This window comes from Schistocerca serialis, chromosome 2, assembly GCF_023864345.2.
Source record: "Schistocerca serialis cubense isolate TAMUIC-IGC-003099 chromosome 2, iqSchSeri2.2, whole genome shotgun sequence".
NCBI lineage: Eukaryota > Metazoa > Arthropoda > Insecta > Orthoptera > Acrididae > Schistocerca > Schistocerca serialis.
The window spans coordinates 597,113,053-597,140,125 of NC_064639.1; the positions used below are offsets into that span (position 1 = coordinate 597,113,053).

The following is a 27,073-nucleotide window of genomic DNA, read 5'->3' on the forward strand; positions in this document are numbered from 1 at the left end:
TTTAGATATCCACCATATTTCCACAGCTTCTGTCATGAACAATGGAGCTATCTACATACATATATTCCAACATCAACAGTAAGATATATCTTAAATACTAACAGAGGTATCGCTAAAAGCATTCACAATGTGCAAGTGTTTGGGGCCCTATACTAGCATGATCACAATATTCTGTTCATTAATTTGAACAAATAGGTAATCAATTTCAGCAAATAGTTATTTGATCCAATAAATTTATAGCACAACAGCAGATATTTGTGTGTTTCCTTAATAACAGATTTTTGTGCACAGACAAGCATGGTTTAGTAAACTGTTCAACATACGGTTCACTTCCATTTACCACAAAAAAGGTTCATCCCTGTCAGCCAAGAATCTGTTTTCAGTAACCTCTTTCAAATCACTGTTACGGTGGTCTTCATTGACCAATTGTCTTATCTGTACCCTAATTCATTCAACTGTTTCCATAATTCATGTCACTCATTACTGTTTTTCTTGGCCATCTGTTCTCTTTCCTTCTGCTTCTGCTCCCTTATTTTGCCCTTCTTTTGGTTTTAGTTTTCCTTACTCTAGTCATAATCATTACCATGAGAGATCATGAGAGTTTCTTTATTTCAACATCTTTGTCCATGCAATAAACTTACTTCCGTGCATATGAATTTGTAGGTCTTAACTTGCCAATTTACTGAGAACGTTCATCACCTTTTATTTGTTTCTTTGAGTAGTTCCCTGTGGTACAATGCATAATGCTTGGAAGCCATTTTATGCTGTCATGTTTCCATTTTTGCTTAATTAAGATCTGAAACATCTATAAATATCACTGCATTAATGCTTGTTCCATAGATCATGTGTATGTTATTTCGTAATGATATGGAACGTGTCAGTTTAACTTCGCTTTTTTTACACGATATAATTTTGTGTGTGTGTGTGTGTGTGTGTGTGTGTGTGTGTGTGTGTTTTGCAGCATAATTCATCCCTTTCTGTGCCAAAGTCAGATTTAACCCAGAAGAGTGAAGATAAACCTTTCTTCTAGTGTTTTAGCTATGCACTTTGCTATTATTTTTGAATTGGGATGGGTTATTAATAACAAGTTCATAAGTGAATATGCGTATTGCAAAGGCGCTGTGAATATCCCGGGTTCCTTAAATAAACGTCTGCAAGGTGATCTTGGGTGAGCTATAGTTATTATTTTGATTACATGCTTTTGTGCAATGAATACTTTTTTTCCTTAATGATGAATTACCCCAAAATAAGAAGCCATATGAAAGCAGTGAATGAAAATAGGCATAGTAGGCTAATTTAGTAATATGTTTACCACCAAAATTTGCAATAACCTTAATAGCAAAGTAGCTGAACCTTAACGTTTCAGCAGATCATCAATGTATTTCTTCCAACTCAATTTCTCATCACTGCACACATTCAGAAATTTTGAATATTCTGCCTTAGCAACAGACTCCAGTTCAAAGTCTATATTTATCAACGGTGTTCTGCCATTTACTGCACAGAACTGTATACACTGTGTTTTCTCAAATTTTAGTGAGAGTCAATTTGCAGAGAACCACTTAATAATTTTCTGAAAGACATTATTCACAATTTCCTCAGCAAATTTTTGTTTGCTGGGTGTGATTAATATACTTTTATCATCAGCAAAAAGAGCTAGCTTTGCATCTTCATGACTGGAGAGAATATATATTTTGAGCATTAAGGGACCCAAGTCTAAACTCTGTAGGACATCATTCTTGATACCTCCCCAGTTAGAGGACTCTGTTGATTTTTACAGATTATCTGTACTGTACTTCTGCATACTTCCAGTTAAATATGAATTAAACTATTTGTGAGCTGTCCCAGTCATACCATAATACTTATGCTTATCTAGAAGAATTTCACAGTTCACACAGATAAAACCCTTTGAGAGGTCACAAAAAATTCCAGTGCATGATATTTGGTTATTCAATGGTAACATTATTTTTCACTGTACTTTCACGAGGCTCCTGTGATATATTAATATTATTTTTCACTGTATTTTTATGTGAATCTTGTGATATTTTAACATATCTAGCACCGGACTGTCTGAGCTTCTCAGTAAGCTTAATTTCATTCAGTATTAAATCATTGGACACTGATCTTAGCCCAAAAAAAAAGAGATACTCCCATGAGTTTCAGTGCCCCCCCCCCCCTTAAATACTTTGCTATCACCCCAGCCAATTTGCCCATCCCATTCCTACCAAGATGCAGGCCATGCCTTGTGAGTCTCACCTACCAAAAGAATCAACGGGAATCAAACCCATGCCTGACAAAGTAGTCACCCGAAGCAGCTGATTTAACTCCATATTGACCCTCCTGACACAGCTGTTCAATTGGGGCCGATCATACTGCATGAAAGTAGAAACCAAGCCAACATTTGTATGGTTCGTTGTAGGTACTATTTTTTTACAGGTCACATTTAATATTTTAGCTCTGATCCCTATCAACACTGTTTCCTACTCCACTCACTATCACAACATGATCCTGCTTTGTAAAAACCTTGCACAATGATCCTTCATCATCTATCATTTGGCTAAGACATGCACTGGGCTTTTAAAAGCTTGTGAGCTGGTACCTGTCACCAAATTTTTCCTGCAAGATCTGGCTCACACCTCTTCCATGGCTACTACCTAACAACAGAACTTTCCTCTTACTTTCTACTTTTTTTTGAAAAAGCTGGTTTCCTGGTGAAAGTCTGTCGAGTATTAACTACACTTACGTATACCTGAGCCTCTTCCTTATTAATCCGTTAATCCATTTACCTCAGTTATGACATTATAAAACAAAGTAAGGTGATCCTAATTCTGTCCAAGCCACATCAAAAGAAATTATAAGAAATTTTCCTTCAAACAAATATATGATGATAAATTCCATTTCACAGGGACTAGACTAGAAGGTCATGAATCCCTACATCCTAGTTGAATTCTGATGTTCGTGGTGGTGGTGGTGGTGATGATGATGATGATGACACTGAACAGAGAATTTACAGTGTCAAATTTATTTGCTATGATAGTTACTGTAACCCACCACGTCTAGACAACTGAGAAACGTTCTTGCTAAATGGAGGCTAAAACATAAATAACACATTTTTAAGAAAGCTGGGACAATGTTGACTTGGAAAGGGGGGGGCAGCTAGAAGGCCCTGGACCTCTTATGTGATGAGGGGCTCTCTTACCAAATCCATCCCCCCCCCCCCCCCCCCCCCCCACACACACACACACTGATTCAGAAGTGAGAAGACTGTACGGAAAATACTAACATCAGCTACATCTAAAACGGAGGAAGAAAACAGGCAAGGTTTTTGTGGCTGAAAATACTGAATGCATGAAAAGCTAAAAGAATTTGTTACACATATAGATGTGTATGGGGAAACTCACTGGAGACTCATCAATCCTCTTTTTGAGGTGAATCAACAACTGTAACTGTATGCTCTTTTTCCAAATAGTTGTTTCTTATTACATCTGCTATCATATTTGGTGTTCCTTTGTTTCTAAGAATGTTTTAATACTGCATAATGTCAACAGAAATCTTTGTTTGAAAATCTGTGTTTTCCCAGAGGTTTTAGGTATATTTATCAAAAACATATGGTGCTTACAAGGGAACCTCCCCATCGCACCCCCCTCAGATTTAGTTATAAGTTGGCACAGTGGATAGGCCTTGAAACACTGAACACAGATCAATCGAGAAAAGAGGAAGAAGTTGTGTGGAACTATGAAAAAAATATGCAAAATATACAAACTGAGTAGTCCATGGACAAGATAGGTAACATTGAGGACCGTATGAGCACAGGAGCGCAGTGGTCCCGTGGTTAGAGTAAGCAGCTGCGGACCGAGGGGTCTTTGGTTCAAGTCTTCCCTCGAGTGAAAATTTTTATTTTTTTATTTTCGCGAAGTTATGATCTGTCCGTTCGTTCATTGACATTTCTGTTCACTGTAATAAGTTTAGTGTCTGTGTTTTGCGACCGCACCGCAAAACCGTGCAATTAGTAGACGAAAGGACGTGCCTCTCCAATGGGAACCAAAAACATTTGATCGCAAGGTCATAGGTCAACCGATTCCTCCACAGGAAAACACGTCTGATATATTCTATACGACACTGGTGGCGGCGTGTGCATCACATGACAGGAATATTTTGTCGACCCACCTAGCTTGCACACTTGGCGACTGGGTAAAAAGATTCTTCTACTTTGCCTGATTTAGGTTTTCTTGTGTATGCGATAATCACTCCCAAAAAGTGATGAAAACATTAGAGTTTGCCAGATAATAATTGTCTGAAAATAAATAATTAAACTTTTCTCTCGAGGGAAGACTTGAACCAAGGACCTCTCGCTCCACAGCTGCTCACGCTAACCACGGGACCACGGCGCTCCTGAGCTGATACTGTCGTTGAAGTTGCCTATCTTGCGCATGGACTACTCAGTATGTATATTTTGCTTATTTTTTTCATAGTTCCACACAACTTCTTCCTGTTTTCTCGATTTATGTGTGTTCAGTTTTTCAAGGCCGATCCACTGTGCCAACTTATAACCAAATCTGAGGGGGGTGCGATGGGGAGGTTCCCTTGTTAGTACCTCCCAGTGGCAGGTCTACAACATTATTTAATCAACTTGGGTTCAAAAGTGGATAATGATTCAGCATTAATTATATTTCAGTTAGTCTCATTCCCACTAAAACAGTCCCCTCTTCTGCTGGATAAAGGGATTTCCGATTCCAGAACCTATCTTTTCAATTCCTCTTTGTGTCTGTGTATATATCTGCTGTTTGGTAAATACTTTTTTCTGTATACATTTATAGTGGAAGTTATTCAGTGAAATAATTGTCTTGTTCCCTTTTTCAAGTGACACTCACAGTCATCAATGTATGGTGTTCAGAAAACATACATCAGAAATCCTTTACTAATCAGTCACTTCATCTAATCGCAAACAGCACTCTACTCAACAATGTCTGAAAATGACTGAAATTATTTCAAGGAACTATAGCTTTTTTTTAAAAAAAATACTCTGTACAGTTCTCAGTATTTTAACCTTCTTTATTGCAGGTTTACTCTAATTCTTCATATTTCTTTTTTGCTTATTTCTGATCTATACCATAACAATCTAATGACACACAAAATTAAGAGTCAGTATCCAGTTTTCAATGCTTCAAGCCATAATGTGGTTTAAATTCTTTTTTCTACATATACCAAGACATTTTACTGCGCAGAGTATCCACGTAATGAAATTTATCTGTTAAAGGTTCACAAACTTGCAAGAAGTTTTCAATGTGAGACCTACTTTAAAGCAGTTATGTGGCTTACTGGTATATCCTTTTGGAAGATCAGGTTCAGCAAAAGGACGCAGAAAATATGGTGAAGAAAAATAAATAATATAGGGAACAAAATCAAACAATGGAAAGTCCAGGTTGGAATATCAAGAGCTACACACAAGCACAATGAAGAGACTGTTACACACTAAGCTTATGGCCAAACCCTTCACACAATTAAGCACACCTCACACAATTATGACCGCTATCTCTGGCTGCTCCGACCAGAGATAGCTGTCGTGTGTGCGATTTGTGCTCGCTTGTGCGAATGTGTGTGTGGGCTTTTATCTTTTCTGAAGAAGACTTTGGGCAAAACCTTAGTTTGTAGCAGTCTCGTGGTCGTGCAGTAGCGTTCTTGCTTCCCGCGCCCGGGTTCCCAGGTTCAATTCCCGGCGGGGTCAAGGATTTTCTCTGCCTCGTGATGACTGGGTGTTGTGTGCTGTCCTTAGGTTAGTTAGGTTTAAGTAGTTCTGAGTTCTAGGGGACTGATGATCATGGATGTTAAGTCCCATAGTGCTCAGAGCCATTTGAACCATTTTTTTGTAGCAGTCTTTTTGTTCTGCCTATCTGCAACTCAATAAGTCATCTACACAATGAGGCAACCTACCCTTTTTATAATATTCTGAACATGCAGACTGCAGAAGTAGTCATAGATGCGAATCATGAAAGAGCTCTCAAATAAGACATATGATCCACCTATAAAACATTCACAACATGTGACTGCTATGTAAAATATTCCTGAGCTTGTAACAGGATGGACTGAAAATGAACATACAAATAACTTAGTGCAATGCAATTATGATGACATTGAAATCAACTTCTTGACTCTGCCTACTTAATGCTCAACGTATAGTCCTTAAGTTGTAGCCATAAATGATGGTGGTCAAGCTTAGACTCATTCTGCACATCTGATGTCATGGATTCTCTGAACACCCTGCTGTAAACATTGTAACCAACCTGAGCATTATACGTGATTGTAGCAAGTTATTTTGTAAATTTTTATTCCACTGTTGCAAGTTGTCAAGACTGATGATGGTAGTACTGAGCTAGAGATGTAATTTGCAAGATAATGCTTTCTTCAAGTGCAAAGCCCCTCTACGCGCATACTGCAACTGCCGCTTGGAAATGCAACACTGCAATCCCTGTCTGTGCAATGGACTACAGTATGATCTAACAAGTTGAAACGAAATACTCTTTTCAAGCTGTTGCTGCAGCCACACACACTACTGACTGATCATCAGCAAGAGCAACAATGAAAATTACACCACATATAGCTCTTCAAGAGATCATTTCTACAATTAAGTCCAAAGGTAATGTTCAACGTATTTATGAGATTTACCTTTTTGATTACCTGCAGAATACTTGGTGGCCATCAATGTTCACATGTGTTCATGTACTGCGCCTCAGTTCAAGAATTTGGGAGTATGCATCAGCTATTGTTCACATCTGGGTATGTAATTACCCTAAGCATTCTAAGGAAGCTTGTGTTGTTTTCACACTTGTCAATGGAATACTATTCTGATCTGGCATATCTACACACATTGTGAAAAAGAAAAACAGATGAATGTTTTACATTTAAAATTAAGTGGTTGAAAGTTCACGTTCAACTGTGGGTCCACATACAACAGTGGATGGTTAACTATAATGTTGGAGTGTGGCAACAGCACAAAACCTGCAATAGGGCCATACATGGCTAAATACTGCTGTGTCAATCAACTTTTTTTTTTTTACTTTTTTCATATAAATAAATATATTTAGCATAGAGCAAGGAAATGACCAAATTGGGCAATTGTGGCCTTATCTGCACCTGTCAGAGCAGTAAAAACAAATGGGTGTGTTGGAAGAGCTTCTGGGAATCATGTGCCAGATATACCAATGGTACCTCAAGTACTATCCTTTTCTGTGCATCCCGTCCACTCTACAGGAAGCACGAGATCTAATGCTACTTTTTCAGTTGTCAGTGAGTAGTGCGTCAGTGACAGGACTAGGCACCTTGTACAGGGGAGACAGGGACGTGAGAGAAATCTTGAGTGTTCTACTAATACCACTAGCCACCAAGTTCAAGGTGCTGCCTCCCATTGAAATTAAACCTGTGCCAGTGAGACTCACTTCACCTGTTGGTAAACCTCACAAAACTTATGTCCAACGAAACAGAAACTGCATGTGAGATTGTCTGCACAAGGCTCAGTATCAATGGTGGGCGTAAAATTATATTAGGATCCTTCTATCGACCACCAGACTCATCTCCAGATGAATCTAAAAACGTCAGTGAAAACCAAAGTTCACTAAATGTAAGTCCTCTAACCATATTGTCATCAATGGAGGAGACTTATCATCCATCAATCAACTGGGAAAATTATAGTTTTGTAAGTGGTTGGCATGACTAGACATCCTGTGAAACATTATTAAATGTGTTCTCAAAGAACTACCGACAACAGATTGTCGGCAACCTACTCATGATAGGAATACATTGGTGAACTGATTTTCTTTGGGGACACCCACGTAGAAACCAATATCAGTGACCATGAGGCAGTTGTTGTAACAATAATGATTACCAAAGTACAAAAGGCAACTAAAACAAATAGGAGGATTTATATTTTCAGCAAAATATTAAGGAGGCACTAGTGTAGTATCTCAATAAGAAACTCTAAACTATTAGCTCTGGCAAAGAGTGTGTAGAAGAACTGCAGTTCAGATTGAAAGGATAGTTGACTATGCTCTTGATCAATCAGTTCATGATGGAGAGACCCGCCATGACACACAGTTACCATAAAGAAACTTCTAAAGAAATAATGACAACTGCATAAAGGTGTAAACCACAGCATAGGACTATAGAAAAGGAAGATACTAAATGAAATGTGTTTGGCTGCCCAGAGGGCAATGTGTGATGCGTTTAATGACTACCATAGCAGAATATTATTGAACAACCTCTCACGAAACCCAAAGTCTGTCAACATTACTAAAACTACTGTCCAGATTCTCATGGGTGAGATAGGGACAGAAATCAAGGGTAGCAATTCAGTTTTCAAATGGTCATTTACAAATGAAAATCCAGGGGTACTACCCCAGTTTAATTCTCACGCCACACCAAAGATTTGTGATATAGATATTAGTGTCAAAAGTGTTGAGAAACAGCTGAATTCGCTACAATCTAACGAAGCTCCATGGCCTGACGGAATCCCTACCAGATCCTATGCTGAATTTGCACCCAAGTTAACTCATCTTTTAATTATAATTTATTGTAGATCTCTCTAACAAACAAATTTGTACAATAATTGGAAGAAATGCGTCACACCTGTCATCAACAAGGGTGCCAGAAGTGACTCACAAAACTGCCATCCAATATCCCCGACATCCATTTCTTGTAGAATCTTAGAACATATTCTGAGCCAAACATAATGAGGTATCTCGAACAGAATGACCTCTTCCATGGCAACCAGCATGGATTCCAAAAACATCAATAATTTGAAACGCAACTTGCACTCTTCTCACACAACATGCTGAAAACCATGGATCCAGGCAGTCAGATGCAGTATTTCTTGAGTTTCAAGGAGCATACCACACCAATATTTATTAACAAAAGCATGCTCATATGGGAAGTGTGTTGGGGTCCTAGTTGTTGATGATGTATATTAATGACCTTGCAGACAATATTACTAGTGCAGACTTTTTGCAGATGATGCAGTTATCCATGTTGAAGTAATATCTGAGAAAACCTGCACAAATAACCAGTCAGCTCTTGATAAGATTGCAAAGTGGCGTTAAGATTGGCAACATGCTTTAAATGTTCAAAATGTATAACTGTGTACTTCAAAAAGAAAATTATCCTACGCCTATAGTACCAATGTGTCACTAATGGAATGAGTCTACTCTTACAATTGCTTGGGCATAACACTTTGTAGGGATATCATGTGGAATGATCACATAGGCTTAGTCTCTGGTAAAACAGTTGGCAGACTGTGGTTCGTTGGTAGAAAACAAGGGAAATGTAGTCAATCTACAACAGAGATTGCTTACAAATCACTCGCACAACCCAACCTACAGTACTGTTTAAGTATATGGCACCCTTACGAAGTAGGAGTGACAGGAGTTCTTGAATGTATACAGAGAATGACAGCACAAATGGTCAGAAGTTTGTCTGACCTATGGCAGTGTGTCATGGAGATGCTGAAGAAACTAAACTAGCAAACACTTTAAAACAGATGCAAACTATCCAGAAAAAGCCTACAAAATTTCAAGGCTCAGCTTTAAAAGATGACATTATCCACTGGTTTCCTATACTATCAATTCCTTAAAACCTCAGTTTATCTAGAATATCATGATTCACATAGTCAAATGTCTAAGACTGGTCACAGAAAATACCAGCTGGTATTATTTTGTTATTTAATGCTAGTAAAATTTGGTGAGTATGTGAAAAATGGCAGTCACAGTTAAGCAACTCTTCTGAAATCCAAACTGTGATTTCCTGAGGATATTGTTGTTGCTCAGGTGGGTTATTACTCAGGAATAAATGACCTTCTCAAAAATTTTTGAAAACATCGGCACTGGAATGGGCCAGTAGTTGTGGGCCTCTCTCATCGCCTTCTTAATGAAGATAATTTTACAAAGGCATACATCCATACCTCTGGGAAGATTCCCTGAAATAGTGATGCACTACATATTTCAGAAAACTCTGCGATTATTGTATGGGAACAAATATGTAGTACTCTTGTTAGCAAACTCATGTGAGCTTTTATTTTTGAGAGAATATATCATTTTCTTAATTTCGGAAGGCGAATTTTAACAAACACAGTATTCTTAGTAAAAATCAGTTGAGACTTCAAAAGGATATTTTAATTTAACAGGCCATTCTCTCGCTTGTGAACCTCCTAGAACCCATAAACAATAAAATGTCACCAGCTGGAATCTTGTGATCTACATCGTCCTGTCACATGTATGTGACCACCACTTATGTTCGACGTTAACATGCAATAACCACTCACAGACAGCAGGTGGCAGCACTAGCAGTGGAGGGTATATAAAGTGTGTTGGGGATGCAGAAAATAGTGCAAGAGTTGTCATAATGCAGAGACAGATGGATTTATCTGACGTACAAAAGGGCATGACTGTGGGCTTTTGGGCCAGTAGTGGAAGCATTTCTGAAACAGCTAAGTTTGTAAAGTATTTGCATGACACCATGTTAACAGTATATTGTGCACAGCAAAATGGCGCTATCCACATCCAGCACCAAGGCAACTATGGTGTACCATGGGAAAAGATGAAGAGGGTGAATGACGGCTGCGGAGATGTGTACAGGTGAGCAGATGTGCAACTGTTGAGCAACTTATCACCCAGATGAACCAAGGGGCTACCAACAGTGTCTCCTTAATGATCGTTCAGTGAACGTTGCTGCATATGGGCCACTGCAGCAGGTGCCTGGTTCAAGCACCCATGCTGACTACTGTTCATTGGTGACAAAGGTTGGAATTTGCATGCTAGTACCACAACTGGATGTCCACTGAGTAGTGACAGGTAGCTGTTTCAAACGAGCCATGTTTTATGCTCTATTGGGCAGATGATCGTTGGTACGTATGGCATGAAACGTCTGAAAGCAAACACACTGCAACAATCGTCTGAGCATTATGGTCTGCGAAAGTTACTGTGGCATTAGGATCTTCACGCTGCAAATCCTCAACCACGAAACCTAGTGCAGCACGTGACAGCACTGAAACTGGCATGGCTCCACACTCCTGTTGGTATCTTCCTGAACATCACTTTCTTTCTTTCCACATGTTGTGCTGTGGTCTGCACTGCAAAAAGGTGATTATTCAGGCTTTTGGCAGGTGTCACATTAATATGACTGGAGTGTGTATCTAAAACATTCAACGGTATAGAGAAGGCATGGCCAACCTTTGGTGACCAGCAGGCCAGATTCACATACATACTTCAGCCTCATCACGTTACACAACAGCAGCACTCCTAGTGCTTAAACTGAAAGCTATAGCTTCCATGATGTTAATATTTATGGAGTAACACACTGGTATGAATGTTAAAATAGCTGTATTTAAGAAATTTCGCTGCAAAATTCTGAAGCACCATTAGCAAAGATACAATGTTCATGCAACATACATAAATGTACACAACTGAAGACGGGATGCCAGGCATCTTGAAATGTCAACTTGGAAAAATAAATGCCTGTAAAAACAACTGTTTGCAGCTAATTTATTATACTCCCCCCCCCCCCCCCCCTCCACACATTTCTTTAGATAACAAAACTCTTTCTAGTTAGGAAGACTGGACACTATGGCTTGCTATTGCTTAAATGGTAAAGCAAGGATGTGGCTCGAGCCACATATAGATGACAGAAAGTATACAGCAGCTTTGAGTAATTCCATAATGGCTAACTGCCTGCTCTGAGTGGGGCACACTGAAATGTGGGACACCATAGGGCTCAGTGCTTGGTCCCGTACTACTGTTAATCTTTAACAATGTCCTGCCACGATATATGAGCTGAAAAACACACTTCACCCTATTTGCTGACAACACAACCAATATTATCAACTAAGCACCCAATTGCAATCTTGAGAACACCGCTACCACTATATTCAAAAAGAAGTTCTATAACAGTTCATTTCTAATGGTCCATCCCTCAATGTTAACAAGACTCAGTTCATTTGGTTTCTCACAGCACAAACAGTTTTTGCATGACACCACGTTAACAGTATGTTGTGCACAGCAAAATGGCGCTATCCACATCCAGCACCAAGGCAACTATGGTGTACCATGGGCCACAGATGAAAAGGGTGAATGACGGCTGTGGAGATGTGTACAGGTGAGCAGATGTGCAACTGTTGAGCAACTTATCACCCAGATGAACCAAGGGGCTACCAACAGTGTCTCCTTAATGATCGTTCAGTGAACGTTGCTGCATATGGGCCACTGCAGCAGGTGCCTGGTTCAAGCACCCATGCTGACTGCTGTTCATTGGTGACAAAGGTTGGAATTTGCATGCTAGTACCACAACTGGATGTCCACTGAGTAGTGACAGGTAGCTTTTTCAAATGAGCCATGTTTTATGCTCTATTGGGCAGATGATCGTTGGTACGTATGGCATGAAACGTCTGAAACCAAACACACTGCAACAATCGTCTGAGCATGTTGAAGTAAAATGTGGTGAAAAATACTAAGGGCTGAGTCTCCCACCTTTCTGGCATTACATATTAACAACAAACTAAACTGGTCAGTTCACATCCCTGACCTACGAAAAATTCTGAATTCAGCAGCATTTGCCATTTGCTCGATTGCATCATATGACAGCATATTCTGGAAATAAACAGTTACAAGTAAATAAAATCATTATGGCACACAAGAGGGTCATTAGAATTATGAGTAGAGTCCATTATGGACACTTTTGGAGAAATTTATTCAAACAGTTGGGGATTATCACCATGCCTAGGTCAATACATTTTTTCCACTTATGTGCTTTGTCAACAAGAACAGTAAAATATACAAAATAAATACATCAAAATCATGATACAAGAAGTAAAGATGTTCACAAAGATATATAAAAAAATCTCAGTTTGGCACAAAAAGCAGTATACTATTCAGGCCCTAACATATACAAATACAATCATGTTAAACCAGACTCAAAATTTTATATTTTGGATAGCTTTTTCCATTTTTACATTAATTTTTTGACAGTGTGTAATATTTTGAGAATTTGTTTAATTTTAAGCATTACCATATGAACTTAGTATGTAGCACTGGAATTGCACTTGTGGACAGAACCATTTCTACAGTGTGTCTCCAAGTCTTTGAAACAAAATCTTGGGGTGATGGATCAAGTCATGGGGAATAAATTTTGTTTGGTAACCCTTCCAGCAGTACTAGACATCTTTTATAATTGATTATACCCCCAAGAGGTGGCAGAGCAAAAATCTTATGGCATTGGGGGCACTCTACAAAAAATCAAATCCTCCCTAAATAACAGTTGACAGATTGTATCAGTGCAAGAAGCAGATTCACGTGAAATGAAATTGAAACAAGGTGAGCCACAGAGATCCATAATAATGTCTCTATTGTTCTTAATGTTTGTTAATGACACAGTCTCCAATGGGCATATCTTGCAGTTCACAGAGGATACAATTTGGTTCTCAAATGGGGAGAATGTAGTTCACGCTGCTCAAGAAGCAGAAGTTATATTCGGAACAAGATGAAAATTAATGAAGAGAAAACACAGAGGTTCATATGCAACTTCAGTTTTTCATTTATACCAAGTGAACCTGGAGACAGCACACAAAACATATATGTTCCAAGTTAATGGGTTCTATGCCTCTTGAGGAAATTCAAATGGGTAAGATCCGAACAGTACCTATTACCAGTATACTATGCAATGTTCCACAGCCACATCAGCTATGTATATTATTGTGGCGCCATTCTGCATGCTGCAAGAATGTGCTTCTATTGCAAATGAAAATAATGAGGATCATTACCTCAAACAAAAAAACTGATCACCGTAAACCTTTTTTTTTTTTCTTTTTTTTTTCCAAATTAGGAGTTCTGTCTGTTTAAAGACAATATAGCCTATTTACAGTTGCCTTGTTCTGACATTGACAAGTATAAGCCCCACAGAAAGAAAAATGAAGTTCATCATCAACACAGCACTCACTATGTCTACCTGAACTGCAACTCCGTGGCAATAAAAACAGCAGCAGTTCTGCTACTTTACCACACTGTGTTCTAATATTACTGCAATACAGTGCTTAACCTCATGTTCTATACTAGTTTACACTGCAATACAGTATTTGCTTTATTGTAGTAATATTATTGTAAACTTAACGGTCCGTCCAGCAATGGCTCATGAATGACACAGAAATGGTAATAGATATGCATGTGTGCAGTAGGAGTAATTAGATAGTAACACTGTGTGTGGGGCAGTGGGGTTACAAGAACTGCATCCCCTAAAAATATTCAGTGCCGAGGTGCCATAACCAAATACAGAGCATTGGTTGTATCTTTGTTACATGCACAAATTAAATGTTTAAAGAGCTTCAGCAAGCAATAACTTGACTGTTTACAAACCATCATCACTTTGAACAAACAATCTAAGCTGGACATGTTTTGCTAAAATTACAGCCACATCAGCAAAACCTGTCTGGGTAGAAAAACGTAAGTTCGCGCAAAACAATACATATCCAAAAAACTAATTCATTTGTAACAAAATAAAGACAAGCAACAGATTCAACTTCAAGTTCAGTTATTTCTTTCATGGAATAGTTTGCAGGATTAGAAAACAAACAGTCATGAATTGAATTGTAACATGGTAAGGCATTTTTCCTCTTTCTTTTTACGTTTCTATAGAAAACAGTAAAAGCTCCGTATTGGACCATACTGTCATCTTCCAACCTAGCCAAGACCTCGGGTTGAACTACAAATCAGGCAGTGACCACAACGAAGATTAACGGACACGGGGTGGGGGCAGAAGGGTCCATTACCACACTTTAACCATGAAACAAAATAACAACCAAGATTTCAGAGCAGTAGTAAATAAATATGAAAGAAAAAGGTGATCGCAGAAATAGTTCATAAATTGAGTGTCGCCACTTTGCAGTCTGCTTACTACACGAAGGAACGTCAAAACGTAAAAAGCTACTTCGTTTGCAAATTATATCACGAAATGAATACATAGGTAGCGCTCATAAACACAGTAGGGTGATACCGCCAATAGTTGATCGATTAACAATTTGAGTTTATGTTTATATTTTTTATAGAACATCCACTTGAAGGAGTAAGTTGATAACAACACATATCGCAGAGAAAAGTTTCCTGTGAAGAATGACATACATACAATTAACCTTGAAATGCTTATTCCCTACATTTTCTGAATTTCAGTTACAGTGGTCAGAAATTACCAATAGTTGATCATACAGTTCCACAAAATGATCGCCCATAGTCCAGTAGTTGATCAATATGCAAAAGTAAAATCATCTGACATTAAATTGATAATTACATCTGGGAACTTAATTTTAACACACTTACATGAATGATTAACATATTGAACAATTTTTTTCAATGAAATAAAACAATATAACATAGTAGCCTACACTCAACAATAGACTATACACAAGTCTGCTCAGTTTCATTCCAGTTTTCCAATATCAACAGGACGTTGAAACTTGTAACGCAGCCGGCCTCCTGTAGAGATAATAGAGGGTTCTGGAAATATTGCTAAAATCTGTGAAGAGTGAACAGTGCTTATATCATCTTCATCAGTCTTGAACAGTGTATTTGTTTCATCGCAGCTTTTCAAACCCATTACCTCAATGTCCTCTTCTGTGGTAACTCTTTGAACAGTGCACAGAAATTTATACTTAGCCTAATATTCTTTTGGCCTGGAAACAAGATCAAAGCAAAATCTCCTTCTTTGAATGCAGGCCTTCCAATGTCATGCCTCTTCTCAGTGGTAGCAAGGTTTTTATTACAGTCAGACTCATTTTCTGATGTGTCTTCACGAGGGCTCCATTCATCACTGGTGGGTTCTGACTCTGAGCTGTCTTTTCTTACAGGTTTCTTTTTTGGTGGCTTTTCCTTCTCAGCCTCTGGAAACAGTTTCCTTCCTTTTCTTTTTTTCTCATTCGTCTGTTTTGCCATTTTACGTTGTTCTATTCTAGCTCATTTGGCAGCTTCTGTGTTGGCTTTTAGTTCTTCCTTTGATTTGTTCCAGTCTAGCCACTGTTTGGATGTTGTCGCATATGGTATGTACTCTCTTTTCCTTCCAGCCTTTATAGGGGAGTCAGTAGGCCAAGTAATATGATTAGCAAAATGTGGACTGATTCTGTTTTTCTGAGATGATTGGGATGAACGGCGTTTTGGAGTGTCTGCTTCAGGGTTGACTGGATGTGAAGAGGGCTGAGGAGGACCTGAACTGTCATTTTCTTGTACTGAGTCTTGATCTCCTGACTTTTCATTATGACATGTGGATGATTCATCTTCTGAGTCACAAGATATTTTGCTGTTAGTACACACTTGAGGATCTCCTGCTGGATTTTCTGATGTAGGGATGGATTGTTCTGTACTACACAAATGCAGAGATAGCATGTTAGCATCTGTAGTTTTATTTGTTGAAGGTGATTTACAAGTAGCACGAATTTTACGCCAAACCTGAAACAGTTCTTCTGCTCCTGGATCACCTTCCCATCCATTTTTCTCTGCTGCACGGAATTCTTCTGCTCTACCTCTCTTCATTAAAGATTCGAAATACAAAAGATGTTCAACACCAAATGATGATGGTTTTATTGCATTACCACATGTTATAGCAGGTGCACAATGTCTAGATTTGCTGGACATACATCTAGCATAGTCCACTGCATCAGGATCATAAGGGAAAAGACCACACTTCCTGAAACCATTTTTCACTGTTTCAGGAGTAGCCTTTTCATTGAAAACGGTCTCAAGCAATGGGCCAAATACAGTTTTTGTTACAACTTTGTTACCAGTTTTGTGTTTCCAATTATATACAGCATCTCTCCATCCAGATTTCAGGGGACGAAATATTGCCACATCAGCTGGTTGAAGCACATGAGTCGCATTTGGATACAATGCAAATTGTATTATCCCATTGTCGGCACAAAACTTAGCAACTTTATATGATGTATGAGATTTGTGCCTATCTACCAATAAAATAACAGGAAATTTGACTCTCTCTTTCTTCAGCCATGGAAGGAAAATGTTGGCAATGTATTCAAAGTAGAGGGCTCCTGTCATCCAGGCTTTTTTTGACTGCCCAATGCCCCATTCACTGTTCAAATTCTCAGATATGTCCCTTGAAATTTTCTGAAGTGGAAATACAACCATTGGGGGTACAGTGTCTCCAGCAGCATTGAAATTTGCCATTACAGTAATGGCCTCCTTTTCATTGCCACTTTTGACTTCATACAGATTGTCAAAAGAAATTGGACCCAGAACTTTCCCAGTTTTAGGACATGTTTCAAATCCTGTTTCATCTGCATTATAAATTCTTTTTGGTTCATTTAAAATGTCCAAATTATTACCCTGCTGAAGATGCTGATGAAGTTCATTGAACCACTGCCTGATATTTTCCTCAGTAACAGCTGCTCTGGCAGTATTTATGCTCTCAGCATGCCGTTCTGATACATCAGGGTGACGTCTCATGAATGACTTAAATCATTTTTCACCAGGCCTTCCATCTTTGTATGGTGTAGGTCTTCCATCTGCCAAAAAAATGTCACTCACAGTTTCATACAGTGTCCTTCGCTTTATTGGAAAGCCTTTTTTAGCGTTGGCATGGATCCAGCTAACCAATAAATTCTCTTCAGCCTCTGTCAAAACTGAACTTGGTCCCATCTTACGCTGCATAGGTACTTTTCCTTTAATTTTGTTATTTAGCGTACTAAATGGGATACCAAAATGTTTTGCAGCTTTCCTCATACTACTGCCACCCACTTGAACTGCTTCTACTGCACATTGTAAGTCTTCCTCAGAATACTTAAAAAATTCTTTTTTCGACTTATCTTCTTTTGGAGCCATTTATTAATTCAGTCTGCAGATTTCACTCCTGTAAATAGAGGGATGAAACTAATGACTGATAAAAATTTTATCTGTATGCCTCAATACTTGTTGGTTGATCATATGTAAACCAGTAGATGATCACCCCGATCAACTACTGGAAGCCATATAAATTTCACATTTCCATCAATATGGGACAGAAGAAAGGAATGCCTACTTGGTCTATGGCTAAAAGCAACTCTTTGTGAGAACATTCTAAAAATTACCAGTAATTGATCATTATGACCAACTACTGGAAAATATGCTTTCATGCACTCCAGTAGTTGATATCCCCCCCCTTAAAGAAGACTGAAGCAATAATTTACACTTCCTTTATGGTGAATGATAAAATCAATCATTCATAATGAGTTATCTGTTAACACAGTTCATCATATTTCAGTATTTAGTACTTGTGTCAATAAATATCTGTATCACTGTAACCTACCTTACAATTAGTCTAGACGCCCTGACACTCCACTTCTCAGCACTGCACAAAAGGAAAGATTTTCTCAAAGCTATCAGTTCCCTCCAATTGTTGTAACAATAGAAGAAATAGGTTTGCCAACATATGTTCTTTATATGCTCTTGCATTTTTAAAAGTGTCAGTGCTGCCAACTCTTATGATTTAAAGATTTGAGTAAAACTGACCAACTACTGGGTGGTGATCAACTACTGGCTGGGGCACCCTATGTGGAATATTGAGGCTACAGAGTAAGTTTAGACGCAATCCCTATACGGTGAAGGCGACTGCACTCTTCCAACAACTCCGATCCATGTTCTTTGTGCCCCACACATTATTTTCTGCCTCGTCAGTGTGAAAATTTACTGCAACACCGCTTTATCACGTCAACGTAATACACCACAAAACATCTTCAGAAAACATTGTTATCACTTGGGGATTTACAACACAAACTAAACGCCATCCTTAATGCGTGAAGAACTGTGGCTCTACCTTGTATCTCCAGCAGCAGCTGACAGACTAGTAAACGTTTGACAATCAGCCCTAATCTCCTGGTGTACTATGTCGCAATAAATGTATCACACGAAGACAGGTTTTATACCGGGATCACATACGTCGCTCTTATCTTCATTCGCTATCACTTGCTGACTCCTATGTTAACAGCTACTTAAAAACCTTTGTCAAGGTTAAGGGACAATTCTGGTGCAAAAAATCGATATTTTTAAATATTATTTTCTTAATTTACAGATTTATGGGTGAATTTATTGTGACAGCCGCATTAGAATATTAAACTGCTTAACTCTGCACTGCAAGCAACTCCCACCTTTTCCGACATTTGGGAAACTGCTTGCTTCAGCGGCTCTTTCGTGAGTAAAAAGCATTGGCCATATATCTAAGGTCCGTGTAATTACCTTACGGGAACTCTATTTTATCTATGGTCAATGGTGGTCTATGCGTTTACGCCTTATAACGCATAGACCATAGATATTAGTTTATGGTTTATGGTGTAAAGGTGGCGAAGAAAGGAGGCTATTTTCTTTCGATATCTCTGGCAGACATATACATCTTTGGCTGAGACATTTCATGTAATTATTTACGTTTTGTACTGCTTGATAATGAAATGCCACCAGGAGGAAAAGGGAGGCTGATTCTCTTTAGTTATATTGTGGGAGAGCTATCAGAAAAACGCAAACAATTTAGAGACAATGAGGCGTGCTGTGTGGCAATTTTTTTTACCAAAATTATTCACTGACCAAACACCAATACATTATTGTGGGATTTTAGAATCTATGCCTCCCTCGTGTGTGAATACTTCTTGTGTTGCTATGTAACTACGGACTCTGTGATTTATTTTATGCCGTGAACTGGTATTGAGCTTATGTGTGTAATTCATGTAGCTTGCTTAATGTATTACTAAATTGTTCCAATCATAAACCACCCATAAATTTCTCTGCTAACAGGTTATGGCCCCCCTATTATAAATCGGCGTAATATTCTAAAAAAAATTACTAGATCACCGGTTCGGGAAAATTAGCAGCAGTGCGCGGTAATTTGGCACGGCGTAATCGCTAAAATTATGGTGCCAGTAAATACCAATTCATTACCTACAATCGAAAAACAGATGGGAAGAGAAATCTACAGTACCTGGCAGTTCACCATGCGAACATATTTAGAACACGAACAATTGTGGGGATGCGTCAGTGGCGAAGTACAGGATGCAACTAAAGTTCGTACAGCAAGAGCCAAAATTATACTCTCCGTCCATCCGTTGATATATGATCACTTGCGAGATACATCTACAGCAAATGAAGCGTGGGACAAGCTAAAGCAAGTCTACAAAGGTTCTTGTCTCTTCAGAAGGATAGGGTTATTAAAAACGTTACTGTCAACCGGACAGGAGAATTGTTCGTCAGTAGAAGAATATGTGTCCAAGATAATTTCCACGTCACAAAAATTAAATGGCTTGAATTTTAAAGTTAAAGAAGAATAGATTGGATGTGTTCTGCTTACAGGATTACCAGACGAATGAGCTTAGAAAATTCAAACGTGCTGATCACAGGAGACACCATAAAAAATAAGTTACTGCAAGAAATAAACGATGAAGCCCGTAATAAACAATCGTTTAGCGATGCTGCTCTGCGAGTCAACAAGAAAAAGAGCGGTGTAATATTCAAAAAGGGTCCCAGGCACTATAACTGCAACAAGTACGGGCATCTGGATAAAAACTGTTGCAGCAAGAGGAAAAATGACGAAAAAACGTCGGCCAAGACAGCCAGCTACCAGACGTTTCTCACAACAGCAGCTCCAGGTAAAGATACACGGACAGAATGGTACAAAGACTCAGAAGCATAAGCGCACATGTCTAAATATCCTTGTAACGAAAGTAGTGTTGAAGGATTGACAGGCTCGCAAGTTTTTAATAGCAAACAATGAAAGCCTACACGTAAAAGGTATAGGATCTTCATTTGTGTATGTTCTCACTGGTAACAAGAAAGCTGGAATCGAAGTAGAGGATATTATGTATATGCCTCAGCTAAGCACAAATCTACTGTCTGTTAGTAAAATAGTAGAAAAAGGTCATTCGATTTTATTTGACAAACAAAGTTGTCGTATTTACGATGATTGGAAAAATATGGTTGCTAGTGCGTCATTAGCAAACGGAATGTACCGACTAGACCAAACATGTGACCGAAATTTTGAAGCAAAATCCGTACTGCAGGCAAACAGTGCAGACTTGTGGCATAAAAGACTAGGTCATCTGTATTCTGAAGCTATGGATGCACTTTGTAATGGTTTGACTAGTGGAATTTCATGTAAGGGAACAATAAATACTCCCTGTGCAATTTCCTTAGAGGGAAAACAAACAAGACTTCCTTTTCTACGATCTAGCTAAAGAGCCACAGAAAATCTCGAGCTACTTCACTCAGATTTGTATAGGCCAATCCAAACTAGATCAATTGGAGGAGCCAAATACTTCCTTACTCTAATTGATGATTATTCCAAGAAAGTATTTGTATATATCCTAGAAATAAACATCAAGTAGCACAACTGATACGAGACTTCAAAAATATAGTAGAAAGACAAACTGCAAAAAGGATCTGCACTCTACGCACCGATAATGGCACAGAATATGTGAATGATAATCTGATTACATTTTTCAGCAAGGAAGGAATCCGATATCATATTACAGCGCCATATACACCAGAACAAAACGGAGTGGCTGAGCATTATAACCATATAATAGTAGAAAATGGAAGATGTCTGCTGTTTGAAACAAATTTACCAAATAAATTCTGTGCAGAAGCAGTCTCCACTCCTGTTTATTTAATTAACAGGTCCTAGACTAATGCACTAAAGAACAAGACCAAAGAGGAAGCTTGGACAAGAAGCCGAATCTTAAGCATCTTAGAAAATTTGGAAGTAAGGCATATGCTCACATTCCAAGAGCCAACAGACGAAAATGGGACAAAAAACGTTGAGTGTATTTTGGTAGGATTCTGCGACGATTCAAAAGCATATAGACTTTTTGAACTTAACTGCCAGAGAATCATAAAAACGAGATATGTGATTTTTGATGAAGATATTTCGAAACAATGTAAAGAGGGAACTGAGTCAAAGGAACCAAGTCGACTGTTTCTCCCACTGACAGAGAAGAAGCAAGATGAAGTAACTACAACTGAATTAGAAGAAATTGAACTTGAACCTGAGAGTTTGACATCAAGTAGTAGTTCAATGAATACTAGCAGCAATGACGAAACAAGTCCCAACGATCCAATTAATTATAATAAGCAACTGCAGAAAACACGAGGGTAATTGAGAATTCCAAAGCCACAGAAACTGCATGACTTAATAACTTATCAGTCTAAACTGTCAACTGACTCCGATCCTTCGACATTAGAGTCAGACAACGCTGAAAACTGGCTGAAGGCAATACACGAAGAGTTACAATCTCACAATGAAAACCACACTTGGGAATCTGCTGATTTATCTTCAGATAAAAAGCCATTAAAAGCAAAATGAGAAAAAGAAAGAAAGATATGAAAGGTTTCATTGTACGCTATAGAGCACGGCTAGTGATAAATGGTTGTGCTTAGAAGCAAGGCCTTGAGTATCATGAAACATTTGCGCCACTCATGAAATATAACTCATTGAGGTATTTATTTGCTATGGCTGCTAAATATGATCTTGACATTGATCACTTAGATGTTGTCACAGCTTTCTTACAAGGTGACTTACATGAAGAGATTTATGTGAAAGTTCCAGAAGTAGATCCAGTTACAAAGACAGTGAAAAATAATGGTGTAAAAAGACTGTAAAAGCCAGTATATGGATTGAAGCAAGGTGGTCGCTGCTGGGACTTGAAATTAGATGGTACACTATTGAATCTAAACTTCAAAAGGTCAACAACTGATCCCTGTGTCTATTATAAAAATCAAGGTTCAGATATTTTAATATTTGCTGTTTATGTGGACGATATGCTCAATTTTAGTAACAATTCACAAGACAGAGATGCTTTTAAAAACAAACTCAGAGAAAAATTTAAGCTGAAAGAGCTTGGTAAAATTACAAACTGTTTAGGCATCCGAATTACTAGGAACCGCAAAGAAGGTTATTTGTGGATGGATCAGACGCATGTGGAACAAATTCTCAACAGATTTAAGATGAAGGAGTGTAACCCAATATGTACACCACTGGACAGTAATCAGATGCCCACTTACTATATGTGTCCAAAAACAGAACAAGAGCAAGAAGCTATGCAGAACATACCCTATCATGAAGCAATAGGTAGTTTAGTGTACGTTCAATTAGGAACAAGGCCAGACCTAGTCTTGCCGATAGGAATTGTTAGCCGTTTTTGTAATAATCCAGGCATGCTGCACTGGCAAGCACTCAAAAGAATCTTCAGACATCTAAAAGGTACTAAAGATATGAAACTTTTGTTTTCTAAATCAGAGGACTACCAAATAGTAGGTTACTGTGATGCAGATTGGGTTGCATATTCTGAAGACAGAAAGTCAACAACTGGATATCTCTTTAAATCTCAAGGAGCAATGATATCTTGGCAGTGTAAGAAACAGCCAACAGTGGCCCTATCTACAACTGATGCAGAATATATGGCTCTGACCTCAGCATGTCAGGAGGCTCTGTGGCTTCAAAGGCTACGCAATGAAATATCACAAAACCTCAAAAAAGACCCTGTCAAAATATTATGTGACAACAAGGCAGCAATTGACCTGTCTAAGTCTAGCGGCTATAAGTGTCGAAACAAACATATAGATGCAAGACACCACTTCATAAGGGAAAAAATAAAGTCAGCACAAATTACTGTGGAGCACATACCTTCACAGATATGATGACAAAATCTCTGACGAAGGCACGCCATCATCTGCTACTGCAGGATTTTGGACTGAGAAAGTAGTTTTTTGTTCTGCATGTGTATGTATATGTGTGTGTGTGTGTGTGTGTGTGTGTGTGTGTGTGTGTGTGTGTGTGTGTGTATCTTTTTTACAGGCATAATTCTAGTGGTGGTGTGGGATTTTATAATCTATGCCTCCCTGGTGTGTGAATATCTTTTGTGTTGCTATGGGCAACTACGGACGCTATGACTTATTTTATTCCTTGTATTGAGCTTTATGTGTGTAAATTCATGTAGCTTGCTTAATGTATTAATAAATTGTTCCAATCAGAAACCACCCATGAATTACTCTGCTAACAATAATCCATGTCCGAAAGACGGTTGGTGTAAGTATAACAGAAGAAACAAGACGTATGCATATAAAACTCATTACCAGAACCCTTTTTATGAATGCAATCAAGCTCACATTCAGATTTCTTACAAACCTAGATCTACTGAAAAAGTCTCTACACTGGAAGACACAGAATGAAAATGAAAACCTCAGTGATTGAATTTGGGTTACATGATCAGAAAGGGCATTCTGTGGACCTGAGGTACTCAAAATAGCTGTATATGATGAAGTTTTGTGTTTCAATGACGGAAATAATGGCAGAATTGAAGTGCTGAAGAGAGCTGGTATACATCCAGACTTGTTTACAACAAAAGGATTTTACACTGTCGATGACAACAGGGCCAAGAAAGCTGACACATCATTGTCTTACCTATGAATACATGCCATGCATATTCGAAGTGGAGAGAAGACTAATCTGAAAGATGACACGGATCTGTATGGAGCATTTTAAGCTACAGAGGTATGAGAAGAAAAACCCCATTTTCTCAGTTTTACATTTTTTGCATTATTAAAAGGCAATTCTCAAAAAGTATATGCACTACAGCTATGAAATTTTCAGGAGCTTTTTGAAACATCTTGCTGGCAAATTGTAACTAAAAAATGTGAGACCCTTCCAATACATTCTCATTTTTATACGATTGTATGTAGAAAAAATTAATTTTGGATGTGCAAAATTCAAAATTCTGTTAATAACACAATTTGTACCATAAATTAATGATTATAATTCAATGGTCTCATAACCTTCTTAGGACATCATTAATATTTTCAAATTCACTGCATGGTAAGAATCTTAGGTATAGCTTTTTATAAGAAACCAATCAAAAAATTAAAAATTTAAATTTCTTTCAAAATATCAATCCAGTGCCTGTTATTATATGTCTCCATTAAAATACATCCCTTTTTCTATACAAATGCAAAATTTTTGACCTGTACGTTAATAACTTTGGCACTAATGATTTTTGAAATAAATGTTTATATTTTCTTTTACATCCCCTCTTATATAGCCATCTAAAATTGGTCTTCCACAGGCACAGAATTACTGACTCCCCCACCCTCCCCCACTAAAACCACTCAAAATAAGTCAACTTTCAAGTGGAAACATCGGCATGTGAGTCGTGCTTGCGTAGCTGAGTTGGTAGAGCACTTGCCAGCAAAATTTAGAGGTCCCGGTGCAAAATTTTAATCTGCACAAAGTATCAGTATCCTACTTGCACACTACCATGCCAACTTACATGTAGGGCTTCGTTTAAGGGTCTTTCACCTGGCAGACCGACATACAAATTTAATGTCTGCAGACTTGTTGACCAACTGATCAACCGATTTTTCTTGTCCAGAGATTGGTTGGGTATGACCACCTTACATATGACCCTCCCTCACATCAGTTCAACCAATAAACTGTGCTTTGTGCACTGTTTCTGTATCGACCATCCAACCACAAAGAAACATTACTAGACTGGAGAAACCATATACTGTATCATTAAGTGCGATATTTAACGGCTGGGGGCTCCCAGGCTTAAGCACACTCCCCCTACATGTGAAATTATAGACATGTTTTTCTTACACATCTGCACACAATATAATAATACTGTGGGTAGGAAACAAAGGTTAACAAACTGCTGCTTCAGGATATGAAGAAGCAGGTTGCAAGCTGCTTCAATATGCCAATAACAGACTGTTTCCAAACTAATTTCCTCACAAAAGAGAATCGCCAATAATTGTCGTGGTTGTACATTGTTATTGATTAACAGTAAATATTGTTTTTAAAGCATTAGCGCTTATTTATTTAAACAACATGCTCCATTACATATTTTCGGTTTTTTTCAGTAACACATATCAATTTAACATCAACGATGAATTAAATACAAAGTTTATGAGTGCTGTCTTAGCATATTACAGAACTTGTAAATGAAAGTTAATGAATAGAGAAACAGTGTGCCATTAGGGATGGCAGACACATCGTTGGAGCATATGCTGACTAGGAAATGTTTTAGTTTGATTTGTACAGGTTTCTCTGCATTACCAGTTATTAAATTGTTAATACAACAGTGTTGGGAAAACGCATGTTATTTAAGCTAGTATAGCACAGTATTTATTTTGAGAGCAAAGACAATGCATTGCAAAACAAAAATTGGAAACATTTTGAACTACTTCTCCAACAAACCACGACTAGAAGAAACTATGTCCTCTCAGGCTGGGAAAATGGATGATTCATGACAGTTTCCACTGTTGCTGTTTTCCAACAATGGAAGCGTTATTGCAAATTCAGAACCACCTTTATCGGGTTCTAAAGCAAATCAACATCTTTCATTGACACATCAAGCTCTGACAATCCTTCACTAATATTACATAAGTGACTGTTCTTAAATCATCTTCATCGCATCCTGAAGTAACATCATCATCTTTCATGGAGATATCAGGCTCTGACAATACATCACTACTATGATATAAGAGATTTTTTGCTCTGAAATAACGAAAAAGTTAGTGACAACATCAAGCTACATTTCCAAACCGTTTTTGTGCCCAATGCAACCTACAAATTTCCCATCACTTTCCAAAAGTGGCCAATATCGTAAGTTGAACCTAAGTGGCAGGAGAAATATTTTTGGCTAGTATACTCTCCCAATGAGGACTGTGCCTTTTACAAGTAGTATACATTTTTCGCTAAGGCAAGTTTGGCTAAAGGTAGTCGCCAAAGTGTTTGAGCCCTGGTAACCTCCAACTTTTCGAAGTGGAAGCATGCTCTTGAATATTTCAACATCCATGCGAACAATTCTTTCATAAGGCTGCAGTAATCGAGGATAACAGTTTTGTTCACATCATTCTGAACAAGGAAAAAGATAAAAAGCATTGTCTGGACTAAGGCTTGATGAAGCAGATGGAAAAAAATGGAAAACGCATAGCGCCTATCTTTGAGGCAGTGCTTCTCTTTGGACGTAAGGAGACTACATTAAGGGGAGACAAGACTTTGAACCTATTAAAGTTGTCAAACAAGATGACAAGAA

The 27,073-nt window shown here is 38.2% G+C and overlaps 1 protein-coding gene across 6 annotated transcripts in view; it reads right to left on the reverse strand.

Annotated features, from left to right (window-relative positions):
- LOC126457624 (stimulator of interferon genes protein homolog) overlaps positions 1–19,290 on the reverse strand; it is a 318,836-nt gene extending 299,546 nt beyond the window's left edge. The window contains exon 1 of one of the 6 annotated variants that reach the window (XM_050094086.1): positions 19,148–19,290. The gene's annotated coding sequence lies outside the window, so the exon portion shown is untranslated. Of the gene's footprint in view, positions 1–6,660; positions 6,770–18,816; positions 19,096–19,147 lie in introns of those variants that run through there. The other 5 variants (XM_050094087.1, XM_050094085.1, XM_050094090.1 and 2 more) reach the window with 5 other exon arrangements.
- Positions 19,291–27,073: the final 7,783 nt, after the last annotated feature.